The sequence below is a fragment of the Muscardinus avellanarius genome (genome assembly GCF_963383645.1).
Source record: "Muscardinus avellanarius genome assembly, chromosome: 1".
Lineage (NCBI taxonomy): Eukaryota > Metazoa > Chordata > Mammalia > Rodentia > Gliridae > Muscardinus > Muscardinus avellanarius.
The window spans coordinates 1,812,459-1,837,874 of NC_137786.1; positions in this window are offsets into that span (position 1 = coordinate 1,812,459).

Sequence of the window (25,416 nt, forward strand, 5' to 3'; positions counted from 1 at the left end):
TCTGCTGAGGGAGACGAGCCAAGCAAAGGGTCCAAGTGGTATGTGTCATCCTACTCGCAAAGCATCTCTGAAGTTACAAGCTTTAGCCATGGAGAACAGTTAGGTGGTTGCCAGGGATTAGGGTGGGGATAGAGAGTGGGTGTGAGCGGAGGAAGGGGACGTGTTTATAAGGGCGGCAGGCAGGATCCCAGTGAAAAGGTCTGCATCTGGACCGTGTGCTGTGTGTAGATCTGAGAATCACACCTGTGCCACAACTTTAGAACTCAACACACACAGAGGCAGTGATGCCGGCCACAAGATCAAGGGCCTTATCAAAATCCACACAAAAAAATAGCCGGGCGTGGTGGCGCACGCTTGTAATCCCCGTGCATGGGAGGCTGAGATAGGAGGATCGCGCAGGTTCGAAGCCAGTCTCGGCTGGCTTAAGACACCCTGTTTCCATAAAAGTATAAAAAATAGGTCTGGGAGTGTAGCACAGAGGTAGAAGGCCCCTAGGTTCCTAGTACCACCACCAAAAAAAAAAAAAAAAAAAAAAAAAAAAATCCACACAAATATAAGCACACAGTACTTGGTGGACTTCCTGCCCTATCTGACCTGCTCCCCTTCTTCCTCTTAGCACACATTAATGGAGTATGGGCACCACATTATTTGAATTCTCTTTCCTCAAGTAAATATTTCTAAAATGTTTTAGCAGGGTTGCAGGTTCCTGGCCGGCCTCAGCTACTCAGTGAAGCTCTCTGCAACTTAGTGATAACCTGTTTCAAAATAAAAAGAGTAAAAAATAGGGCTGCAGTGTAGCTTGTAGGTAGAGTACCTCTAGGTTCTATTCCCAGTACTGCAAAAGAAAAAATGTACACTTTCAGAGAGGCACAGGACAGTGTTGAAAGCGACATACCTGGTTATCGGAGCCCTGATGTGTTTTAGAGAGAGGAGAGCCACCGGTTCAGAGGAGCAAGTCCCAGGCAGGAGTTAGCACCAGTGGGATCTGGGGGCTGTCCCCGTGCGGGGTGTCTGCTCCTGGGTGAGTCCTGGGAGGGCTGGGAGCATAGATGTGACTTGGTTTGCCTTCTTAAATAGAGTTATTGAGATACCACTTGTGTGCTAGACGATCCATCCATTTTATGTGTAGGATTTGACGATGTTTAGTCTATTAGTCATTTTGCCATTACCACGATTCCATCTTTTCAGAACAAGCCCCGTCCCCATCCCTGGTCCTCTGTGGATGGCCTCCTCTGAGCGGCTGATGCAGAGTCTCCTTCAAGGTGGCCAGAGCAGAGGCACCTTCATGCCCGTCAGAGGCAGGCCAGCCAGCAGAGCGTGGCCTACCGCACAGTGGAGTTGGATGGACACTAGAAGGAAGGGCGCCTTCATCCTCAGAGTCATTAAAAGCTGCCTGGCTTTGCAGGAAACTGGGTTCTGGTGTAGGCAGTGGGGAGGGAGGGGGCAGGAGGCTGGGCCCACCCTCCCAGCTCTGAGCTGGAAGAAAGAAAGGGAGGAGGGAAGAATGACATCTAGAAGTAGCCAGGGCAGTATTTGTGCACCTATGTAATTCACAGAGGAATCGCACAGGTGCATATATTTCCTTTTCTTTTTTTCAGTCAGGACTGAGGATGGAACCCAGGGGTATTCTACCTCTGAGTGACACCCCCAGCCCTATTTTTTATTCTTTGATATTTTGAAACAGGGTTCCCCTGAGTTTTAAAGGGCCTCTCTGAGGCTGTCCATGAACCGTGATCCTCCTGTCTCAGTCTCCCAAATGCTGGGATTACAAGCATGTGCCATCCCACCTGGCTGGTGCATGTATTTTCTAAGTAACTCATACACTTAGACAGATGTTAGATAAAACAGTTCTGAAAGGCCTGGGAAAATTATCAGCCCCTTTGCTGGCTGCACAGGGTGCCCAGCATTGCAGGGATGAGTTAGTTCTGGAAAAGAGAAAGAGTTTATTCACAAGGCAGCCCTGTGTGGACCCAGGAGAGCAGGTCTCAAACCTGCCACCCAGAGAAGAGAACTGAAGGTATTTCCGGGGGAGGGAGGCAGGTGATGTGGGGTCCGTATGTTGAGGTGACCGGAGGTGACGCAGTCCGAGGCCTGGGCTGCGTGTCAGTCTTCCTGGCTTGCCATGGGACACGTGTTTACAAGGTGGAGATGTTCCGGTGGGCCAGGGCCTCCCCATCCGACACGCTGCCCAGTCAAAGTGCAGTTAGTGGTTCCAGCAAAGGTGGCCTTCAAGTCCCTGGAAAGCTCCCGGGCAGCCCTGTCACCCTGACCTACCTGTGGGAGCTGTGGTCCTGAGCGCGCATGCTTGGCTGCCCGGCCTCCAGGGCTCCTGGCTTCCAATGTCGACCAAAAGCAAGGACTAAACCGAGTGTCCCTCACATGCAAACTCCCTGCTCTCGAGGCCCCGAACCCTGCTCCTTGGACTCACGGCTCGAGGCCACCGGGAAGCCTTCACTCTCATCCCTCAGAGTTAAACTCTTACCATTTCCTGGACGTCCTCATCTAGTTCTGGCTCAGTACTGGGTCCCCAGTGACCACCCAGCCCAGGGCCACTTGGAGCCCGCAGCCTGCCCAGAGCTGCAGCCCCAGCTCACTCCTTGTCTCTCTGGAAGCCCAGGACTCCCAGGGTGCTTTGCAGGCCTGGCTCTGGGCCGGGGGCTGCCATGGGTGGGGCACCTCGGAACCTGTGTTCACCCCGCGGTGCGGTGCGCTTCACTTCTGTTTATTCTAGTTATGCTAAAGACGTCAGAAGCACAAAGGTCCGTTTTCTAGATTTGTCCAACAAATGCCAGCAAAGCAGCACCACTGTGCACATCTGGCCTTGCACACCTGCCCTGCACACCTGGTCTTGCACTTGTGAACAAACAGCTTCAGAGGCTCCTACGGGAGGCGGCGGGCTCTCAGCATGACCGGGCACAGTCAGGAGATTGCCAACACTTTGTTGTTTGGCGCTCCTAACGTCAGTGTGAGAGGCTGCATCCATCCTCACAGCCTGCTACAGCCGCTTAAAGAAACTGGGGACGTTCCTGGTCTGATCTGTGAAAGAAAAAGAGATATGTCATTGTAGCGCCCTGTAACATTGTTTTTGTTTTTGTTTTTGTTTTGAGGCAGGATCTGGCATTGTTGCTCAAGCTGGTCTTGAACTCGGGCTCCAACAGTCCTTCCGCCTCAGCCTCCTGAGTAGTTAGGACTGTCCATCTGTGCCACCATGCCCAGTTCTCACTGTGGCTTTAATGGCTTACTGAGGCATTTATTTATTTATATTTTGTTTATTCATTTGTACTTATTTATTTGTTTGTATTGGAGAGTGAACCCAAGGGCATCCACCCCCAGCCCTATTTTATATTTTGTTACAAAATGGCATCTCACTAAGTTGCTGGAGGACTTTACTTAGTTGTCGAGGCTGGCCTCTTATCTGTGATCCTCCTGCCTCAACCTCCCAGGTATTAGATTTACAGACATGTGCCACCGTGCCGCTTAAGGAGGCAATTATCCATGTACACTTAATGTCAACCAATCTCACATGTGTGCTAGGAGAGTTTTAGCATCCGCTCTGCAATCGTCACCCCATGGCATTCGGATCCTTAGCAGCCAGCGAGCCTTCCCTCTCAACATCCCTGCATCTTCTAGATGCCATGGAAACAGTCGTACCTTATGCTGTCTTCTGTACTCGGCTTTCTCGAAGAGCCTGGTGTTTTGAGGTTCGTGCGTGCACAGTGTAGCCTGCACTGGTGCGTGCCCCTTGGTGTTGAGTGCTGGACCATTGTGCACAGTGTAGCCTGCCCTGGTGCGTGCCCCTTGGTGTTGAGTGCTGGACCATTGTGTGGATGTGTCTCACTAAATCCGTCCTTTCACCAGCTGATATGCTTTTGTGTCATTCAAAATATACTTAAAGAAATCTGACTTTGACCCGTTGGTGTCCAAGTCTGTCCGACAGGTTCTCCTTTGCTTTGCCTTGGGTGGAGCGGCTGTGATAGGAAAGCGCAGCCCTAACCTCCGCAGGACTTGTCAAGCTGTTCCCCCAGTGGCTGCACCCTTTGTGTCTTGGTGGCTAGCAGCTGCAGCCTCTGGGGAGGACCCGTGTTTTCAAGCCGGGCCTGCTGGGGGGTAGGAAGGTCTGTAGCCCTGCTTCCTTAGATCTGCAGGTCACAGGGCCAACTAGATTACCTGTATTTTCTTGTTTGAAGGCCTCACTCCCAGCAGAGCCACTGCCCCTCCCAGCACTGTCAGAGCACAGCTCAGCTGGGACCCGAATTCATATGCAAACGTCAATCCCAAATCTACACCCCCAGCCACAGCCTTCCTCTGGCTCTCACACAGAGTCCCCAATTCCTCTGCCCGACTCATCACAGGCCCAGGAGCTCCGCAACTAAAGACCAAGCCCAGAGAAGGCTGACTGTCCGCAGAGCCGGGCCAAGCCCCTAGTACGCTCTTGCCTTTCCCGGGGAACCAACACCGACAGGAGGCGCTGGCTGGTCCCTCTGGGGCTGCGTGCAGGGCCCTTGGAGGAATGTAAGCCAAACCTCCCTTCCAGGCCACTGGCTTCTCCCTGTGGCAGTGCTTCCCCTCCGTAGAGTGAGATCCAGTGGGTGCCTTTCAGCATCAAGTGGTGTCTCCTTGTGGCTTAGTTTGAATTTTCCAGGTGACTAATGACGTTGATCTCACGTGCGCTCCTTGGCCATCTATCCATCGTCTTGTCTGAGTTCTCCGCTCCACTCCTGGCCATTTAAAAGACCATGCTGCTACTGCCTAATCATTCCCTTATGAGACTTCTGACATGTTATAGTCACAGCCCTTCCTCAGGTATATGTTTTGTAAAGATTTTCTCCCAATCTGTGGTTGGTCTTCTCAATCTTTCAGTATTATTAATGGATTTTTGTTCAACAAACCAAACTTGAAAATTTGATAAACACCAGTGTATAAAAGCCTCTCCTTTCACTGCGTGTGTGTATGTGTGTGTATATGTGTGTATATGTGTGTGTGTGCATGTGTGTGTATGTGTGTGTGTATGTGTGTGTGCATGTGTGTGTATGTGTTCTGCCTAAGAAGCACTTGCCTGATCCAAGGTCATGAAGGTTTTCTTCTGTGTAACTTGTACAAAGTTTTAAGTTTCAACTCTTATATTTGGTAGGCCTACTGGGATTCATTTAAAAATATTTTGTTTTAGTGTGTGATAAGGGTCGTGGCTTACGTTTTTCCATTACGTTTATTTTTTCTTCATTAAATTGTTTTGTAGACTCCAAGTCCTTGCCATAACATGTAAATTTTGCATTAGCGTCTCAGTTTCCACAAAAGGCCTGCTGAGGCTCCACAGGAACACAGTTACAATGCAGACTGATTTGTGGAGGGCCGCCTCCTCAGCATCGCCCCATTCCATCCGCACGTGGCGCGCACGTCTTCAATTTGGTCTTTAATGTTTCCCCTCTAGAATGCTTTCTAATTTTTATTGTCCTGATTTTGAACATTTTTGTTGAAGTTATTCCTCAGTATTTAATTCATTTCTTATTTATGTTATTAGAAATGTAATTTTGCAAAGTATTTTAAAATTGTTTACTTCTAATATATAAAAGTATAATTTATTTTCTCAAATTGACCTTGTGTTTGCAAACGTGGTAGCTTCAGTTATTAGTGGCATTAGCCCTTCTATAGATTTTTTTCTACATCAGTGGTTGTGTTGTGTGTGCCTGGGCTTTCCCTCTCCTCTTTGGACCTGTTTGGTCGCTGTTGAGCTTTCTATCCAGGGTCAAGGGAAGAGGTCAGGGGCCTCCTGGCCTGCCCTTCTCCTGGGCAGGAAGCTCAGTCCTCACTAAACATGGCTTGAGCTGTGAACTTTTTAAAGAAGTCCCTGGTCTGCTAGAGGAAGTTTCCCCCGTTCTTAGGTCTCTGGGAGCTTTTATCAAGAACGGGAGCTGCACTTTTCTAGGGAATTGTTTCTCAGCGTCTCTGAGATAAACACACATTTTTTTTTTCTGTTTAATTTATAATATGGTTTATTACATTAATTGATTTTTATATATAAAACTAACCTTGCATTACTGGAAATTAATCCCGTTTGGTTGTGTTTAAAAGACCACTTTACAGGCCAATATATCTCATGAATGTAGAAGCCCACGCCCTTAAATATAAGAGGGGATCAGATTTAGGAAGGTACCACTGAGAACATCAGGCACCGATGCGTTTGTCACAGGAAACTTGAAAAAGAAATCGGTGCAATTTGCCATATTAACAGAATAAAAGAGAAAAATCATGTGACCATTGCAATTGAGGCTGAAAAAGTTTTAATGAAATTTATAGCATCTTCTACAAGGAAACTGAGGAAACGGTGGGTGAAATGAAATTTCTCAACCTGCTAATGGACGTCAATGTGACGCTGGAACTGCTGCCACCGTTGGCTGTGAGCCACCGAATGTTCTTCCAGTTTGGAACTGAGGCAAGGATTTCTATTTCTCTTCAACTGTCCTGGGGTGTAACAGGGCAATAGCACATAAATAGACAAACCAGGCAACATTTGGAAAAATCCTAAAGAGTCTACAAAATGTCTATTTAGAATTTATGAGCAGGGTGTGGTGGCGCACACTTGTAATCCTAGTAGTTGGGAGGCTGAGACAGGAGGATCCCGCAGGTTCGAAGCCAGCCTCAGCTGCTTAGTGAGGCTCTCGGCAACTTAGTGAGACGCCGTTTCCAGATAAAATATAAAAATAGGTCTGGGAGTGTAGCTCAGGGGTAGAAGGGCCCTGGGTTCCACCCCCAGTACCACACATACACACACACAAGCACACACACACACACACAAGCACACACACACACACACACACACACACACACACGAATTTATGCATGTATTTAGGATGGAGTGCCAAGATTTGAAAAAATCAAATGTATTTCTACAAAATGACGAAAAACAGTAGAGACATTTAAGTTTTCAAGTACCATTTGCAATATTGTTAAACTAAAAGGCATATATTAAATCAATGCAGTGTCTGGAAAACCACAAAACCATGCAGAGAGTAACCAAAAGAGCTAAAATACACAAGGGATAGAACTGCGAATGGGCCGATGACATTGCCTTGTGTAGACCTAGGCCAGTGGCCGCCAAAGTCCAGGACGCCTTTGTGCAGGAGTGGGCAGGTTCATGTGGAATACTGCAGACGACAGTGCTTAGCAATCTTGAAAAAGAGTCAACGTGGAAAGCTGACGACTCGATTCCGGCTTTCTTGATTTCTTGTAACTATGAAGTTCCAGTAATTAACAGCGTGACCCTGGGGAAGAGGCAGACATGGGGGCCAGAGGGGCAGAACGGGGAGCCCGCGAAGAGATTCGCACAGGCATGACCAGGTAAGCTGGACTCAAATCAATGCACCTCATTACTTAACATCATTACAACATTATTTTGAAATGGGTCATAAACTTAAATATGAAAGCTGAAATCACATAACATCTAGAAAGATGCAGGAAGAAAACTTCACAAGTATGAAAGTATTTATTAGTACCAAAAGGAGAGAATTTACAAAAGAAAATAAGATACGAGTTGACAAGAAAAATTCTCTTTGAATGAGAAATAAAATGTAAATGTAAGCCACAATACGTGCATGTAATTCTGTATTATTTGAAATAATATGATAGCATATAGTATAATCGTATGTGGTATATAACATAACATCTTTATTATTTAATATCCTATTATTTGACAAGGGATTTGTATATATAGATGCACATATTACATCTCAATAAGACAATTAACTGTATAAAAGTCTTGAACAATTCTCAAAAAAAGATATAAAAATGACCAATAAGTAACCTCACCGGTCACATTGAGATATAAACTTGAGCCACAGTGATACGCCACAACAAACTCATTAGGATCACTAAAGCAAACAGACTGGCGCTGTCATGCGTTGACCTGAGGTGGGGTCTCGGGTGTGGCAGAAATGTAAACCCATACGAGTGTTTTGGAAAGTCGAGCAGTTTAATATAAAGTTAAGCATTCGCCTACAATGCGTCTAAGAAGCTGACTCCCAGGTATGTACCCAAGAGAAGTGAAAACAGGTGTCTAGAAAAAGATTCGACTGACTCAGCTATTTATGGCCACCTTGTAATAATAGCCGTAAACTGGAAACAACTCCAATATCCATCCAACCAAATTGTGGCCTATTCATTCATGCAGACAGGGTTAAACAGTGAAGAACGAGGTATGCAGCAGGGTGGATGAGTCTCAGAAGCAGCATGTAAATGGCACAGGTGAGTCTGTACTGGGTGATGCTGTCCACACGCAACTCAAGTTCAGAAACGGACGGTCAGACACAGAGGGCTGGGGGGATTGGAGAACTTGCAGATGACAGAGAGAGTTCAGATGCTGCTTGAGGTTGTGACTACGGGGATGTACAGTTGGTTAAAAACTACCAAATTTTATGTTTAGTATGTGGGTCTTCTATGATGTTTAAATCAGATCTCAATTAATAAAATATGGACATTTTATGTTTCTACTAAAATCATATTTTTTTTTTTTTTGCGGTACTGGGGATGGAACCCAGGGGCATACTACCTCCAAGCAACACCCCCGGCCCTATTATTTATTCTTTATTTTATTTTTTTGTGGGTCTGGGGATGGAACCCAGGGGCATTCGACCTCTGAGGTACACCCCTTGCCCTAGTTTTTTTTATTCTTTATTTTGAAACAGGGTCTCACTGAGTTGCAGAGGGCCTCACTTAGTAGCTGAGGCGGTCCACAAACCGCGATTCTCCAGTCTCAGCCTCCCGAATGCTGGGATGACAAGTGTGCGCCACCACGCTCGGCTAAAATCATACATTTTAAAATGTTTACTAAAGAGTGTATATCTTCAGTACAGTAATTGTCCACAACATCCTTATAAAAGTGGATGTTATCAGTCATTTCTGTTTTCCACCCTGATGGGTGAAAGGCAGTACTTTACTTTTGTTCTGTCTTTGTTTCTCTGGACTTGGGGTGGGCCTCCCTTCAGAGTCAGCTGTCTCTGTGCCTTTGCTTTTCTGTTGCTCTTTCTGTGACTGAGAAGAGACCTTTCTGTTCCATGACAGGAAGTTTTGCTTCTTAATAGAAGTTAAAGTTCTTTTTCTCACGATTCTGGTCCATTTATTTATTTATTTATTTATTTATTTATTTATTTATTTATTTTTGCGGGTTTGGGAATGAAACCCAGGGGCATCTGTCCTCCAAGCTACACCCCCTGCCCTATTTGTTATTCTTTATTTTGAAACAGGGTCTCACTGAGTTGCGGAGGGCCTCACTGAGTAGCTGAGGCTGTTTATTGTGAACTGCGATCCTCAGGTCTCAGCCCCCCGAATGCTGGGATTACTAGTGTGTACCACCACGCCCGGCTGATTCTGGTCTTTAAATTCAGTTAAAATATCTTTGAGTTTGAATAAATTACCAAGTGTTAGTAGTATAATCTGTTGGTGTTTTATGGGTTCTGGCCATTTGATTGACCCAAATTATTTTTTAATAACTCAAAATAAAAAATATGTGATTTTTAATTTGGAATAAAAATATGTGACTTTTATATCCATTGGATTTCCAGATTAACATTTTCTATTCCTTTGGAACCTATTCTTAATGGTAGAAGGGAGCATTTGTTATATAAATAGCAAACCTTCCCAAGCCTCCCATTCACCCCGACTACCCAGTTATGTATTTGAAATGACCTCTTTTGCTCGTATTAACCTTCCCCAGGTGTTTATGCCTGTTTGTTTCTTTTTCCGATCTTGTTAATGTTTCTTGTCAGAGCTGTATGTTCCTGTATTTTAAGGAACACTCAGTTTTACAGCAGTCCCCCCACTCCTCCCCAGTTTGCCCGCACAGTGATCCTGCTCCTCTGGCCTGCTGACATGAGCGTCGGGCCTGGGCCTGACCCTGGCGTCCCGGCCCGGGCCTGCCTGACCTGGGCTGTGTGACACTGGCTTCCCCGGCTGCTGAAGTGAGAGGCAGAGCGGGCCTTCTCCTGGCCTGGCCCCTCTCTCCACGCTCCCCTCCCCGTACGTTAGAACTCAGCTTCGGCTAAGTTCAGACTTAGTGTTATGGTGACGACTGTCGTTCCTGAGGAAGCTGTCGGGCTCATTAAGACGTAATGACGCTTCTCTTTTTTCTTTTGCTCAGCTTCCAGAAGCTTACTTAGCCCTGGACCTGCGTGCGGCCGAGCGGCTCCCTTCCCAGTCTTCAGGACCACGGCATTCTCTCTTCTGCTTCCTGCTTCTGAATTATTTTGTTTGGACCAAGAGTCTGCTCCCTGCAGTGAGATTCCCTGCACATCTCCAGCTCTGAGGTCTCCACCCGACCTGCCCAGCTCTCCCCGTCCAGTCTACTCTCTCCTTTACGTGGGACACACTCCCTCTTGAAAGAGAAGTTACTGGAAATATGTTTTGAACTTTTAAAAGCGTGATAATATGTCTATATTTACTCTTAAATTTTATTGATACTTGACAAGGGTTGGAATTCAAGAATGAAAATGATTTTTCTTATTCATTTTACTTTATTTTATTTATTATTATTATTATTATTATTATTATTATTATTATTATTATTATTTGGTGGTACTGGGGTTCCTGGAAGCCCTTCTACCTCCAGGCTATACTCTCAGACCTATTTTATATTTTTGAAACAGGGTCTCTTATGCCAGTGCGGCTGGCTTCGAACCTGCGCGATCCTCCTGCCTCCGCGTCCCAAGCGCGGGGATTACAAGTGTGCGCCACCACGCCCGGCCTTTCTTATTCATTTTAAAAATGACATTTGAATTGTGCAATTGGTAAGACTTTAACCCAAGCTGGCTCCCGCTGCTCAGACCTAAGATCAAGGCGCATGCGCCACAGGAAGAGACCCACCAGGGTGCACGCAGGGGGCTTTGCTGTAGACACTCTCCAGATTCCACCAGTCCTTCTTCTGTATCTATTGACAAAATTATAGTTTTTTTGCTTTAATTTGTTCATGTGGTGCATTGCGTAAATAATTATCTCCTCTCAAGCCATCTGTAAATTTTAGAATAAAACTCAATGGGACCATGATATTGGGTCCCTTCGGGCACTCTGCTAGATTTTATTAGATACATTTATTTAGTACGTTTGCACATATTAGTTTTGTCAAATTAGCCTACATGTCTTCTGACCTGAAATAAACTGGGACATTTCTCTTTTATCTGCTTCTGCAAGGATATGTGCAGGACTCAAATCTTCTGTCCTCGAACACTTCCCAGGATCAGCCTCAAAATTACCTGCTCCTGCGTTAGCTTGGTGAGGACATTCTCAACACTGATTTAATTTCTTTACCTTTTCTTAATATGACTATCTCAGTGTCCTTTAGTTACCACTGGCAATCTTACCACATTCTACGTTCAGTATTTGTGTGCCATTCCAATTTGGCTGTCTATGAAGAAGCAGATGTTATTTGGTAATTTTATTGGATAAGCTTGCACTTTTAACTGGAACATTTACGTTATTAACATGTATTGATTATCTTTATATATATACTTTTCCTATATTTTTAAAATTAAATGTTCATTATTCCTATGTATTCCCCCTTTCTTGTCTTATTTAAAACCTAATTTTCCACTTCTCTTTTATGCTAATTATTTTGAAATGAACACAGTTGACTTTGATGTTTACATGCTTTAAATGTGCACTTTAAGCTGGGCATAGCGGCACATTCCTGTAATCCTAGTACTTGGGAGGCTGAGATGGGAGGGTTATAGGTTTGCAGCAGCAGCTTAGTAAGGCCCTCAGCAATTCAAAATAAAAAATAAAATAAGAGGGGGGTATGTTTCAGAGGTAGAATGCTCTGGGTTCAGTCCCCAGTACCATTACCACACACACACACACACACACACACACACACACACACACACACAGTGCACTTTAGCATGCAGATTTAATAGTATTAAATATAATGTTTAAGATTTTATCACTATAATAGTGAAAACATTTATTTATTTATTTTACTTTGTGGTACTGGGTATTTAACCCAGAGGCATTCTATCTCAAGCTACACCCCAGCCCTATTTCTTATTCTTTATTTTGAAGCAGGTTTCCCTCAGTTGCGGAGGGCCTAAGTGGCTGAGGCTGGCCGCACACTGTGATCCTCCTGTCTCAGTCTTCCAGGTACTGGGATTGCAAGTGTGTACCACCACCACCAACATTGTACAGAGTGTTTTTTTATGGTACTGGGGATAGAACCCAGGGGCATTCTATCTCTGAGCTACACCCCCAGACCTCTGTTCAGAGTTAGTGTTACGGTGATGATTGAACACAAAAGTCAAGTAATTCCTGAGGAAGCTGTCTGGTCCATTAAGACTTCATAAGACTTAATAAAACCTAGTTTTTATTCTTTTATTTTGAAACAGGGTCTCAATAAGTTTCAGAGGGCCTTACTAAGTAGCTGAGGCTGGCTGAGAATACGTGATTTTCCTGTCTCAGCCTTCTTCTTGATTTATATATTATGCAATATTTTAACAAATATAAAAAATATAATACATATTTTTATTTTTATTTTTTTTTAATTTTTTACAGGTCTGGGGATAGAACCCAGGGGGCATTTGACCTCTGAGCTACACCCCCTGCCCTATTTTTAATTTTTTTTTTATTTTGAAACCAGGTCTCACTGAGTTGCAGAGGGCCTTACTAAGTAGCTGAGGCTGTCTGCAAACCGCGATCCTCCAGGTCTCAGCCTCCCGAATGCTGGGATTACAAGCGTGCGCCACCACGCCCGGCCATATCTTTATTTTTTAACTGCTCAAATTATAGTAGTCATGCTGTTTTTTTTGTTTTGTTTTTTGGTGTACTAGGGATTGAACTCAGGGGTGCTCTACCTGTAAGCTGCACCCCCAGGCTTTTTTATGCTTTGTTTTGAACAGGGTCTCCCCAGGTTGCGGAGAGTCTCACTTGGTTGCTGAGGCTGGTCTTGAACCTGGGCTCCTCCTATCTCAGCCTCCCGTGCTGGGATGACAGCGCGCCCACCGTGCCGGGCGCCCAGGCTCCTCTGCCGCAGTCAGTGAGGCAGCTCCCGGCGACTGTTCAGCGTCCCCGTCTCCTCTCTCTTCGTGGAGACTCTGTGCCCTCTCCTTCTGGAGCACGTTTCGAGGTGTGCGCCCGAGGGAGCCCGTGCCGCTCCCTAACTGTTCCGCTCCTTTTCCGGAGAGTCTCTTCCCTAGTGCGGCCCGGGCTGTGATTTGTCCATTCTCTACATGGCTCCTGAGAAGTCAGCCCGGTCCATGTCATGGTCACTCCTAAGCAGGGAGCCACCTCCTCTCCCCCGTTGCTTTCAAGATCTCAGGCTGGTAAGCACTAGCTTTAGTATGACATTTCCAGATGCAAATTTATTTTTATTTATCCTTTTAGACTTCATCAGGCTTCTTGCTTCTGAGAATTCCTCTACTTTCATGCAGGGGCAACCTTTTGCCACCATATCTTCAAATATGCCTGTCTTTCCCATTTTTCTCTATATTTTTGGAGGTCCAAGGGAATATATTCCAGGAAGTCTACTTTGATTCCTTGACAGGGTGCTGAGGACCCAAGTGAGGGCCTTGTGGGTGCAGCGGCACTGCCCGCCGAGCCACACCCCGCCGGCTCGTTCAGTGTCCTCTCCGGCTCTCTGTACTATGGGGCAGCTCCTTCAGGGCACCGTGCCATTTGTGTCCTTTGTCCTGCTTACGCCAGCCCTGAGCTCTTCACCACCATCTTTGCTGGGCGCTACTTGGTCCCTTCTATGTCTGTCTGGCCATCTGTATGTCTTCTGGCTCTTGGTCATATTTTGCATCTCCTTCATTCTATAGGCAGGTGTCTTATGTTCAGACTCCCAGAAGGGGTTTCCTCCCATGTCTGAGGTCAGCACAAGGGGCGTCCCAGGAGGGTCACAGTCCTCAGTGTGCCCACTTGCAATTCACTTAGACCCTGTTTCAAAATAAAGAATTAAAAATAGGGCTGGGGGTGTGGCTCGGATGTAGAATGCCCCCGGGTTCCATCCTCAGTACCGCAGCAAAAAAAAAAAAAAAAAGAAGAGGAAGACTGCGGGTATAGCTCCGAGGTGGAATGCCCTTAAATTCAATCCCCAGTTCTGCAAAACAAAACAAAATAAAACCCCTAAGGTGGCTATGAACATTCTTGTACGAGGCATCCTCTTGAGTGAGTACCGGGCGTGTGAGCGCTGGCCGTCGGGTAGGGGCAGTTTGACTCTGTGAGAGCCTCTGAAGCTCCCTCCCACCAGAGGTCCCAGCACTGCACTTGCTGCAGCCCGTGCCAACGCTTGCTGTTTTCAGACTCTGGCTTTCAGCTCTTACAGGGGGGTGTACCCAGAGCAAAATATCGTGCAGTGGAGGAAGCGCCCTTCACGTTAGGTTAAGAGCTTTCAATTGTGAATGCCTGTCCAGTACTTTCCCTCCATCCATTGAGGTAACCATGTGACTTTTCCTTTTCTGCTAAAATAGCAAATTACATTGAGTACTTTTAAAATACTGTTAATCTTAAATTTGGGGGATGAACTCTCTTCAGTAATTATATATAGTCTTTATATTACTGGATTTAATTTGCTAATAATTTCTAAATTTTTATGATTGATCTTATTCTATAGTTTTTCTATTTTTTTGGTTTTGGTAACAAAGATAGTTTTAGTTTCACAAAGGGAACCAAGCAGTACTTTTCTCTAGTTGCTGAAAAATGTGCATATTATTATTTCTTAAGTAGTTGAAAAAATTTAGTTCTGACATCTCATGGAACTGTAAATATCTTTTCGATTACACAAATACCTTTGTGTACCTGAGATTTCAATGTGCATTTCTCTGACAACATGCTAAAAATAGTAAAACTTCTTATACATCGATCATTCATACCCGTTATGCTTTTTTTTTTTTTTTGTGCGGGTCTGAGGATGGAACCCAGGGGCATTCGACCTCCAAGCTACACCCCCTGCCCAATTTTTTATTCTTCATTTTGAAACCGAGTCTCATTGAATTGCAGAGGCCTCACTAAGTAGCTGAGGCTGTCCGCGAACCACGATCCTCCGGTCTCAGCCTCCCGAATGCTGGGATTACAAGCGTGAGCCACCACGCCTGGCTACAAGTCATGCTTTTAATCTCATATGGAAATATTTGTCAAAATGTTCTAAAACATGATTGTTTGCCTGTTACTGTGTTATAAGGGTCCCTTCATAGTTTGGATACAAACCCCTGACCTCTCACTTATTACAGACACTTCCCCACCGACAGCTTAGCTTTGTTTCTGAGAGAGAGAGAGAGAGAGAGAGAGAGAGAGAGAGAGAGAGAGAGAGAGAGAGAGAGAGGTTTGTTTCTGAGAGAGAGAACGCGCGTTTTTGAGTTGCTGAAGCCGGCCCCTCCGCTTTCCTCGCCCTGGGCCTGTGCTCTTGCCTCTGTTCGAGGTTTCTGCCCACCTCCATCTCAGACTGGCTCCTGGTCACTTCTCCCGGAGGTCCCTTAGTTCCTCGCTTTGTATTTTGGCTGAGTGTCCATTTCAAGTTAGTTTTTGTGTTTGTCTTTTTTAAAAAACAAAGTCTGCTTGCATGCTCCGCTGTTGTTGTTGAGACTGATACCCAGCTGCCCTAGGACTATTTATTAAAAGCACGCCCTTCCCCATGAACTCGACTCGCCATCTGAGTGGGAAGCCGGCAGACCACTTGGGTGTGCCTTGCTTTCTAGGCCCTCTGCCCTGCTCCATCCGTTCAAGCCGAAGCCACACTGCCTACTACTGTGGCGAGTCTGGAAGTCAGAGCCGTAGGTCCTCCGGCTTCACTCTGATCACAACTGTCGGCCAGTCCAGGTCCTTCGCCTTCTCCTCTGTTTAAAAATCAGCCTGGCACTTTCTCTTGAAAGGCCTCTTGGGATTTTGACTGAGATCACAGTGAGTCTCTTGGTTGACTGGGAGAAATCAATGCCAGGAGAGTATTGAGTCTTCCAAACAATAACCATAACATATCTTATCATTGATTTAGATTTCTTTGCCTTCTCTCAGAATATTTTATGTTTCCAGTATGTAGCGATGGTCCGCGTTTTGATACTCTATTCCTGCGTACCGGATGCTTCTGACCTTATCAACAGTGGATGTTTACGGCTTCTCCTCTAGTTGCTCATTGATAGCATAGAGCATTATAATCTTTTATGTTGAACTTTTATCATATGACTTTCCTAAGTGCATTTCTCAATTCTAACACCTTTTTCAAAGTCATTAGGATTTTTTGCATACAAGGTTATATTTTCTATAAGTGAAGACAGTTTTATTTCTCTGCAGTTTGTACAGGTTTGCCTCTTTCGCTTGTCTTACTGCACTGATGGAGCCACTGCCTGATGTTGGCTTGTTCCTGATGGGAGGGAAGTGTCCAGGGCTCCATCTTGGCATGGGATGGGCTGTGGGTGCTCTGTCAATGGTCCTCATGCCGTTGAGGAGCTGCCCTTCCCGTTAGGTTGTTAAGAGCTTTCAAGTGTGAATGGCTGTCCAGTGCTTTCCCTCCACCACTGAGGTAATCACACGACTTTCCCTTTTTTGCTAAAATAGTAAATTACATTGATTGAGTTTAAAATATTATTACTCTTAACTTTGGGAAATGAACACTATTCAGTAATTATATATATTCTCTCTATTACTGGATTTAATTTGCTAGTAATTTCTAAAAAATGATCTTTTTATGACTAACCTTATTCTATAGTTTTCTTATGTTTTCTTTGGTTTTAGTAACATTATAAAGATGGTTTTGGTTTCACAAAGGAAACTAAGCAGTACTTTTCTCCAGTTTCTGAAAAAAGTGTGTATATTATTATTTATTTCTTAGGTAGTTGATAAAATTTAATACTGAAGTCGCATGGAACTGGAAATATCTTTTGAAAGATTTTGAATTACAAATTTAATAGGGATGCTGAGGCAGGAGCATTGCAGGTTTAAGGCCAACCTCAGAACTTAGCAAGACACTGGTTCAAAAATAAATAAATAAATACATAAATACATAAACACATACATAAATAAATAAGCTAGGTATGGTGGTGCATGCATGTACTCCCAGTACTTGGGAGGCTGAGACAAGAGGATCGCAGCTTTGAAGCCAGTTTCAGCAACTTAATGAGTATTTCAGCAACTTACTGAGACTCTAAAAAATAAAATAGGGCTGGGAGTGTAGCTAAGAGGCAAAATGTTCCTTGGTTTAATATCCAGCAAAACACACACACACACACACACACAGACACACACACACACACACACACACACACACACAGTGAATAAATAAAAAGGGCTAAGGGTATAGTTCAGAGCTAGAATGTTGCTGTGTTTAGTCTCTGGTACCCAAACCAAAAAATAAAATCAATTAACTTTATGTAATTACAAAAAAATTCATATTTCTTATTATATCTGGTATGTCCCATTTTATCTGGGTGTTGGACTGACTTGACTAAAGCTCCTTACCACTGACCTACTCAGTGTCTCTGGGGTCTGTAGTGATGAACCTTTTTTATTTTGTGATATTGGTCATTTATCTCTTCTCTTCTTTATATTTTTATCTAGAAGCTTATGAATTTTATTGATCTTTTCAAAGAATGACCTTTTAATTTCAGTAATCTTTTCTATTATTTGTCTATTTTTATTGATTTTGGTTCTGATCTTTATTTTTCCTTTTCCCTCTAATTTTGTTTTTACTTATACATATGTGTGTGTGTGTGTATACATATATAAACTTTTGCTGTATATAAAGTTTTAAAGATAGAATTTAGACTATAAATTGAAATGTTTTTTCTTAACCTGGGCATGGTGATACACACCCATAAGCCCTCGAGCCTGTTGATGCAGGAGAATCACAGGTTTGAGACCAATCTCAGTAATTTTGCAAGACTCCTAGCAACTTAGCAAGACCCTGTTTTAAAATAAAAAATACACTGGGCGTGGTGGCGCACGCTTGTAATTCCTTCGTTTGGGAGGCTGAGACAGGAAGATCGCACAGGTTCGAAGCCAGCCTCAGCTACTGAGTGAGGCTCACAGCAACTTTGTGAGACCCTGTTTCCAAATGAAATATAAAAGAGCTCTAGCATATAGCCCGGAGGTAGGAAGCCTCTGGGTTCCACCCCCAGTACCACCAAAATAAAAATAAATAAAATAAATAAAATAAAAAATACAAAGTTCTGGGGGTAGCTCAGAGGTAGAATGACCTGGGCTCAATCTCCAGTATCAAAATGAATGTATAATTAAATAAATTTTAGTTTTCTCTAAAATAAGCATGCAATGCAACATTTTTCTAAGCTCTGCTTTTGCTGAAGCTGGCAAAATTTCACATGTATGTCTTCAATTTTTATTTAGTAATTTAAAATCATTTTCTAGTCTTTCTTTGTCCTTGCTCTTATATAATTCATGAGTTACCAAAATTCATGAGTTATTAAAATGTTTTTCTTAATTTCAAAAACTTGGGAATTCTGTAAATATATTATTATTACTGATTTGTTGACATTTTTCCAGATAATATATTCTGTGTAATTTCAGTCCTTCCAAATTTATGGTAGCTTATTTTATGGCCCATCGCTTGGTCTATACTGTGAAGGGTTTCAGGCTACCTTGAGATGGGTGTATTCTGGATCTACTGAGTTTGCAGACGGCACTGTGAGGATATTCTGTGCCTTGCTGGCTTCCTGTCCACTCATCCCATCGTGGTAGAGAGTAGAGTGCTACTATCACCAGCCATGCTTGTGGAAACATCTTTTTCTTCTTTTTATATCCCATTTTACCTCGTGTATTTTAACTACTATCCTGTGTATGCACATTTGGGACTGCTGCATGTGTTTTATTCAGTAACCCTCCATCATTATAACATTTCTTAATATATGTCTTTCTCTATATTTAACATTTTTAATCCTAAAGTTTACTTTGAAACTAAGATAGTTGCTTTGGTTTTCTTATGCAATTTTGAATTCTATACATTTTTCTGTCATTTTAGCTTAACCTTATTACATTTTTATAATGAAAGCTTACTTCTTATAGATAGGATATAAGATACAGTTGATTCCTGCTTTTCTACTAAGTCGAATAATCTCTGTCTTTAAATTGGGTTTTTAGTTCACATATACTTAATGTAAATATAATTATTGTTTGATTTGAGTCTATTATATTGCTATTTTTTCTCATATGTTGACTATTTTTGTGACCTTTTTAAGATCTTTGATATCTCTACTTTCATCTCCATTGTTGTTTATTTACTCCAACTCTTTTTAATGATTTTTAGGAACCTCTAAGGCTTATAATATGTACCTTTAACTCAATGGGATGCACCGATAAAAACCTCTTTATATATAACATATATTTCATAAAAGTGTGTTTCATTGTCCGGCATCACACCTTTTATTTATATACAATATAAACCTCATAATGTGTTGTTATTTTCTGCTCTAAAATTTTAATTATTTTTTAAAAACTTAAAAGTGAGAAAAATAACACCATTTATATATTTATCACTTGTGATGGCTTCACTTTTTTATAGACTCGGGTTCCCATCTGATGTTAATAATGTCAGCAGGAAGGTGTTGCTGTTGTTCTGAGTTTTTCTTACAGTCTATATCTGGTTAATAACGTCTCTTGGGTTTATTTATCGAGGAAAAACACTTATTTTGTCTTCTTTTTGAACATATTTCTCCGCATGTAGAATTCCGGTGACGTTTTCCCTGAAACACTTCCCCGCTGTTCATGTTCTTGGCCTTCCTGGGCTCCTGTAGGAGTCTGCGGTCACAGTGCGGAGCGCCCTGTGCAGCTCTCCCGCGCCGGCCCCTGGGTGCTGTGTAGGATCTTCATTACTGCTCTCCGCTGAGATTTGGAGAATTTCTTCCATTCATGTGTTCATAGTTTTCATCAACTTGCAAACATTGAGCATTTTCTTACTCAGGTATATTCTGAGCCTCGCCCTCCTTTCGGGACTTCACACGCAGGTGTGTTAGTTGTCTTTGCCCTACGTTCCCGAAGCTCTCCTCCTTCCTCACATTCCCTGCTGCGCTCCCTGTTGGATAAAAGTACTGCTATCTATTTAAATATCCTGATCTGTCTTCCTGCAGAGCATATCCTTATTTCTTGTGTGTGTGCTGGGGTTGAATCTAAGGGAAGTCTACCCCTACACCCCCAGTCCTCTTTATTTATTTACTTTTGTTTTGAAACAGGGTCTTGCTAAGTTACGAGCGCCTCACCATGTGCTGAGGCTGTGGTCCTCTCGTCTCAGTCTCCCACGTGCTGGGGTTACGAGCTGTACCACCATGCTTGGCTCCTGTTGGGTTTTTTGATGGGTGAATTCTATTTTATGACATGAAAGCAAAATGCCATAACTGATGCATGGCTCTCCCTAATTAAGGATGCTCCATCACTTCCCGTAGCTTTCTGTTTGCGATGAGCCTGCAACAAACATTCGTGCACATGCATTACTTACTTAATTGTATAAGTAGAGTCCAGTCCTGGAATCTCTGGGTCAAAAGGCGTATGTGTTTTTTAATTTAAAACTTGCCAGGTGAAGCTTTTCAATTATTCCATCTCCAACATTTCTATTTGATCCTGTACATATAATTTACACAAAACCATTAGTCCATCTGATTTGGGAACAGTTCTCATCTCTTTCTTTGCTTGTCTGTGCCCTCTACTTTTCTTCTGCCTTCCAAATCATACCTTTCCCTGGCATTGATCTGTTAATGCCACGAGGGATTTGTCAGCTTAGACACTGACTTTTTTTTTAACCTCTACAAGTTCCATTTCGTTCTCAGGTAGGTGTGTGTGTGTGTGTGTGTGTGTGTGTGTGTGTGTGTGTGTGTGTTTCTAGATTTTGAATAGGAAAAGTCAGCATAGGAAACTGGGTCCAATGTCAATGACCTAAACCAAACAAACCATAAAACCTACATGTGCTCGTATATAATAAGTATGTTTAAAAATAATACATATCATGTGCCTTGCCATGACATTCTGGCTAACAACAGACTGCATACATGACAGCTGTCCCATAAAATAATAAAGGAGCTAAAAACTGCCCTTGCCTAGCGAGGCCCATGCTGTCCTAACTGCCAAGCACGACAATACTATTGTGTTTGTGTTTGTTTTAGTTTTTGTTTGTGGGAATGATGGCAAAGAGACCTACTGCATTGCAAGTCATATAAAAGCATACACATTCGATTATGCACAGTGCAGAGTGCTTGATCATGACAGATGTTATTATTATATACTTACTATCCTACGTTGTCATTATTTTAGAGTATATTCATTCTACTTATTGGGTTGGGATATAACTCAGTGGTAGAGTCTGTGCTTTGCATGCATAAAGCCCTGGGTTTGATTCCTAGCACACGAGAGAGAGAGAGAGAGAGAGAGAGAGAGAGAGAGAGAGAGAGAGAGAGAGAGAGAGAGAGACCCCACCATGCCCGGCTAGAATCGCTTTTCTAATAAAAAGGAAAAGAAAACCTCTAAAAAAGTATGCCGTGGCACCCAGCAAAGGTCCCCTCGCCTGGTGCTGTCCATGTCTGCTGATGGTGTCATTTTCTCTTGCACGTGGTTTAATCTCATGACGTCTGCATTCTTTATGACTCCAGAAGAAACAGGCTGCACGCTGCCCGTGCCCGCACCGTCCAGGTGGGTAGTGCAGTTCACAAAGCTCAGCCATGATGAATTGATCCGCTGACGCATTCCTCAGGACGTATCTCCAGCGTTACGCCCTGCCTGACAGTATTACCAGATCACTACGGCAAAGGTATAATGCTCTCAGAAATAATGCCAGAAAAGCAGCATTCTTGTGCCAGTTTGTGCGTACACGCCCCTATGGCTTGGAGTTAAGGGAAGCTGTGACCTCTTCGATCCTGCCGGGTGTATCAGCTGAACTCGGCGACGCTGTCGATGAGGTTGAAGACGGGCGTTTGATCACTAGTCAGTTTTCAAAAAGCATGCACATTTATTTGTACTCATTATCCTCTGACCTCAGCTTTGGACATGCGCATTGTTTTTGCAATGTGTCTGTTTCATTCAAGCCGAGTTAGAAAATGTCTGGGCTGGGGAGGAAAGGAATCTGTGCAAGGACGGGGGGCTTGTGGCGTTCCAGGACAGGGGGACTTGTGGCGTTCCAGGGCGGGTGCAGCCGCCTCAGGAAGACCCGCGGGCCGCACAGCGTGGAGGCGGGCCTCCTTGTGTCTCTGCTACTGTCCTGGCTTCTCGTTCTTTGCAGGCTGACTGCCTTCTTTGTCCACGGGCTTCCTCTGAGCAAGACACTCCCACATGAGCGTGCTACCCAGACACGAAGCTCGGATTGGTGACCCCTGCCAAGCTCCGCAGGCACAGGAAGGAGACTCCAGGCATCTGGACCCTGAGCCCATGGCAGTCGGAGCCGGAGCCAGATGAAGTTGCTGGTGTTCTACTGAGGTGCTTCTCAGAGGCAACTTGGGGGCCCTTTGTACCTGTTTCCCTGTAAGCTCTACAGAACAAGTACTTTATTTTTTTTTTTTTAATTTTTTTCTTGTGGGCCTGGGAATGAAACCCAGGGGAATTTGACCTCTGGGCTACACCCCATGCCCTATTTTTTATTATTTATTTTGAAATAGGGTCTCACTGAGTTATGGGGGGGGTGCTCACTAAGTAGCTGAGGCTGTCCTTGAACCACAATCATCTGGTCTCAGCCTCCCAAATGCTGGGAATAAAAGCGTGCGCCATCACACCTGGCTAGCACAAGTACTTTAAACCATGTAGCATGGTGTGTTTCATAAGTCCGCATGTCCCATAATTATGAGGCTAAAATTTTCTCAATCAAGTTTTATAGAAAAATAAAAATATGGCTTTAGTTCAATAAACCTCTGAGAGATCAGGATGTAGGTGTTTGTTTTATTCCATTTAGTATAAATGCAAAAAAGTTGTCTAGCACATGGATCTTGCCCTTGTGACATATTCCTGAATGCAAGTAAATAATTGTCATTATCTAGAATGAGTGTGCTGAAATTTCACTAATATATTAGATTTACCGGGAATCATCTTTCCAGAAAAAGAGAATCTCTCTCTCTCTCTTCTCTCTCTCTCTCTCTCCCTCTCCCTCTCCCTCTCCCTCTCTCTCTCTCTTTCTCCCATACACACACACACACACACACACACACACACACACACACACACACACTCACACACATATATACACATATATATGACATCATATGATTTCTTTCCATAAAAGTCATATTTTATACCTTTTGGCAGATCTCAGGGTCTTGTCTGCCATGAAAAAATAATACATCTGATAAAGATGAAAATTTTCACACATAGAACATCAGTCTCTTAGCAACCATAGAGATTTAAGGAGTTCACTTTCTTAGTGCCCATTGAGAAGTGTGTGGATGATTAAATGTTTCCTAAGAGGAAGAGACTTGGTGCGGGTGCTGGGGCGGGCCCGTGGGCGGGCCCGTGGGCGCTGGCGTGATGGATGGCCTCGGGCTGCTCTGCCGCGGGCTCGTGATGTATGTCCCTCCTTCGCAGCTGTTGTGCTGGGCCCTGCGTGTCAGGACTCTGGATGGGCTCCTCGGCAGCTTTCTCTGTGGAAGTCCCATTTGTAACCCACTGGCGATCTGGCTGAGTATGATGTGCAAGCTCTTTCTGAGGATTGATGCTCCAGTTCTGCACAATGCAAATGTTTATATGTTGCATTCCGAGCTCAGAAGATAGCAGGAGCTCAGTCAGTCATTCTCATGAAAGGAAAGTTATGTTCAGAGAACGGGGAGCCGGTACTGGGGCTGGTGACTCTACTGCCGACGACGTGCCGTCCCAGTGAGCGGCCCCCATGGAGGAAGTGCTCACAGGCTAAGAGGGCTGGTGTTGGTGAAGGCCAAGGAGCAGGTTGGAACTTCACCTGGGAGTAAACTTTTCTAACAAGAACACATTGCTTAAGGCTTTGGAGTGATTTGTAATTTGCTTCAAGTTTAGATTATCCTTGGAATGAAAAGAATCTCTGCCATTTTCTGACATAACACAAGGCCAGCTGCAGGTGAGCAGAGCTGCAGACACCCAAGGGCAGTGCAGGCGGCCTCCCGGTAGCCCAGCCGGGGTTCACACTTCTAGGGGAGTGTGGTGCTCCGCCAGCCAGGCCACGCAGCTCTGGGCTTTTGCGTGCCACGTTCCCCCCGGGATTCAGCCCGGCCCCTTATCTGGAACAGTGAAAACATTGTGATATCATAAGGAGCCCTGCGGAGATTTCCCTCAGCGAGGGCGAGGACCGGGGGCAGAACGAAGATCAAGTCAGCCACGGGGAAATGAAAGGTCTGTGGCACGGCCAAACACAACCCAAAACAACCAAAAGTAAAAATGCAAAACGTCAGGGGATGAACCATGAACATTTGAACAGGAGTATGTGTGTAGCTTACACCTGCACACCACAGAAGGGGAAGGTAAGACCTTCGCTAGTAATGGCAATAAAATCCCATTTTTCAAAAGTAGTAAAATTTGGCCAGCTGCTCTAAATAAGTGGCCACCTGCTTTAGGGAACAGACTACCCAACGTTTTGTTCTTTCCACATTACCTGATAAATCCCAGCAGCCTTCTCCACCAAGAGAGGGATGTACCTCTGCCTGATGGCCCGCCTAGACTGTCCGGCTCTGAATCAGTCACTGCAGAAGTTCCGCACAGGAAGGACAGACAGGCTTCCTCTCGTCCCATCAAGGGACTCCTGGGGACTTAAGCTTCAAGCTGTTTCTACATGGGCGACTGTGATCAGACTAGGGCGTGTCCAGACTTCCCACAGGCATTTTGGGGGTCAGATGATACGCGATAGTGTGGCTGGCACTCTGGCTGCGGAGGAGGGGGCCCAGGTGCCTGGACGTTGTGGCTGGAGATAACGCAGTAGGTTAATAAGTGAATGGAGAAAGGAATGATCGAATAAACAAATCAGATAAGCAGCCTCACTTGCAGGGACTATGGAGAGTTTGTGTGATTTTACAGTACTGGTAATTGCTTCCTCTTGGTACCCTACAGCTACAATAGATTTTTCCCCTCCATAATTATAATTTCAGCAAATTTTTGCAACTGTAGAGGCTTGTACTTCCGAAGCGCTCCAGCCTGCTCCCCGACGAGCCGGCATCTCCGAGGTGTGTTGTTAATTCAGGAGCAGTTCTCACTCTGGGTACCAACTCCAAGAACTCTTTACCAGGCGGATTTATGATGGATGCCATCTGGTCTGATAGAAGGAAACAGATATTGATTTTTAATATTTTCTCCCAACTTGTTTACTCTAGGATAATACAGCAGCTGTGTGGCAGCTTGTCTCAGAGTGGAAAGGATTATTACCACTGCCTTTTGATGAGATAAATTACCTGGGACGACTTGAATGGCTAAAGGGTACGCTTTGATGTTATGTCGCTTCATTTACCCTTATGACTAAATGATTATTGATTTTATATTTTTAAGCTCTTGAAACGTGAAAATAAGTTGGTAGAGAAG